Here is a 2,781-nt window from a genome sequence, read left to right as displayed (position 1 = left end):
GGAGATGTTGCGGTGAGCAATGATCAGCTGAATCAAGTGGACCAAAAGGCCCATTGGTTTGATGCTTCCACAGCCCAAATGCCTTGAGCATTCAAAAGGCTGTGAAAAATGTATAAATCTGTGCCTTACCATTGGCCACAGACCTCCCCTCCCCTTATTTCTCATATTTGGTTGCCTTTCCAGACAGTTCTATGTTCTTTGGTAGTTAATTGGTCCTCGTTATTCCTCCCCACCTACCCCTTCTCCCATTTGCTGTAATTCCTTCTCCCCGCCTCGGTAACACCCCCTAGCTGATGTTCTATTGGTTACTGTGTGTTTTCCCTGGCCATATTATGGAAGTACAAGACCCCTTGCAAGCCACGTGGCTTTGGCTTCCTCCATGGATTTTCCTCCCCAATAAACTATCTACTCCCACGAAGAAGTCCCTCCACCTTTTTCCTTCCTCCTTCGCGCACCCTCGCCATCAGTGGGCAAGGCGAACCCGACCCAAAGCTTCACCTGCCCTCCTGTGCCATGATTCAGCTTCCGTCCGCCCCTGTGGATCAGGCAGAGATTGCCCGGTGCCCGGGCTAGCCTGCTCGGCACCGCGGCAGTATGTAAGAAGGGATGAGGAAAAGGCGAAGGCAAAAGCAAAGGTGATGGCAGAGTTTTTACGGCCCCAGAGAGATAAACCTCACGACCCAAGGCATGCTCCGGGACAGAGGGGATGGGGTCAGCCACAAGGATGTAGCAGAGCCATTCCCTTCTCATCAGGGGAGAGCCAACCCAAACAGTGGTTGGGAAGGAATCAGTGTGCTGTCTACAGGGCAGAAGGACACTGGAAGCAGGAATGTCTGCAGAGACAGCTGGATCCTCAGGAGGAGGAAGTCCAGAGGATAATGGAGATGGATTGTTAGGGGTGTCAGGGGCTCCCATGATACCTGTGACCCACCAAACTGGAGTCCTTGCTAACTTTTAGGGTGGGTCTGGATCGAGAGGAGGTGTGTTTCCTGGTAGACACAGGGGCCTCTCGATCCACCTTAAATTTTATTCCTAAAGGGGGGAAATTGTCAAAAAGATCTTTGATTATTCAAGGGATGAGTGGAAAGGATGAGCGAGCGCATTTTATTCAACCACTGTTAGTAGATGTGGGGGATAGGTTTGAAATGCATGAATTCCTGTTTGTTCCTAATTGTGATTGTAATTTACTGGGAAGGGATTTGATGGCTAAAGTGGGAATGCAAATTAGTATTGTGAAAAATGATACAGAGGCTAACACTGTGGTAACTTTGTGTAAAACATCTGAGAAGGCTTATGCTGAAATAAACCCTGAAGTGTGGGCAGCTGCAGGGAAATACGGAAAACTAGACATAGAGCTTCGCCAAATTACTCCGAAGCAACCAGGACAAGTGGTGTCTAAAAAGCAATACCCTATTTCAAGGGAGGGAAAGAAGGGATTACAGCCTGTTGGGGTTCCTCCCCCCTGCCATGGGGTCCTGGGAGAGGGGACCCTGGGGTAGAGGCATGGCCTAGGCACGAGGTCTCCCTGCTCCCTGGTCACATGTACCCTAATCCTGTTCCCCATTGGTTATTTTGTGTTCCCCTGCCTGGGGAGGATCCTGCTTGTCCTGTGATTCCAGAGTCTTTGGGGAGTCCCCCGGCCATGTGGCTGGAAAATAAAGATCTCTGAAACTTCTATCAAGAATAGCTCCCTATTTCTTTCCATGGGCCTCGCTGTCTACGGATGTTGCAGGAGACCCCACTGCAACAACATCTTGTCATTGAGTCCCTGCTAAAGGCAGGGCTTTTGGACCCATGCATGTCTCCCTATAACACAACTATCCTGCCAGTTTATAGACCAGATGGAACCTACAGAATGGTGCAGAATTTAAGAATAATAAATGAAATTGTCAAACCAAGGCATCCCACAGTTCTGGATCCCTATACCATCCTGAATCAAATCCCTTCTTCACATCAGTATTATTCAATACTGGATTTGAAGGACAGTAAACACTATTTTGCCTTTGAGTGGGAACAGGAGGAAGAAGGGGAAATGGTAAAACAACAAGTGACATGGACAGTCCTCCTGCAGCAAATATACAGAGTCACTGGTTTTGTTTGGGCAAGCCTTGCAGAAAATATTAAGAGTTTACTCCACCCTCGAGAGTTAGGTTGTTGCAGTACGTGGATGACTTGCTTTTATCCGGGGAACAGGAAAAGGTGGTTGAAGAGGCTACTGTGAAGCTGCTTAATTTTCTTGCTACAAAGGGACTTAGAGTATCTGAAAAGAAGGTGCAGTTGGTAGAGTAAAAGGTTAAATATTTGGGACACATTTTGACTAGAGGTTTACAGTGTATTGATCCAGAAAGAATACAAGGAATTTTACAAGTATCATTACCCCAGATGAAAAAGGAGCTACGGCAGTTTTTAGGGTTGGTGGGGTACTGCAGAGCATGGATTAAGGATTTTTCTGTTTCAGCCAGACCTTTATATGACTTTTTAACCCAAGACAGTCCTAATGCTGTGGTATGGACACCAGAAGGAGAGCAAAGCTTTAGGAAATTAAAAGACAAAGTGGTTAATGCCCCAGTCTTAGCTCTTCCAGACTCAGAAAAGGAATTTGAGCTATATGTGGGTGTTAAATAGGGCCATGCTGAAGGAATTTTGGTACAAGAGCATGGGGGGAAACGGCGGCCTGTTGCTTACTTTTCTAAACTGTTAGACCCGGTGGCCAGAGGCTGGCTTCATTGTCTACAGAACTGTGCAGCCACAGCCTTGATGGTAACTGAGGCCTGAAAACTG

The sequence above is a fragment of the Corvus moneduloides genome, chromosome W (genome assembly GCF_009650955.1).
Source record: "Corvus moneduloides isolate bCorMon1 chromosome W, bCorMon1.pri, whole genome shotgun sequence".
NCBI classification, from domain to species: Eukaryota; Metazoa; Chordata; class Aves; order Passeriformes; family Corvidae; genus Corvus; species Corvus moneduloides.
This window is presented reverse-complemented; position numbering follows the sequence as displayed.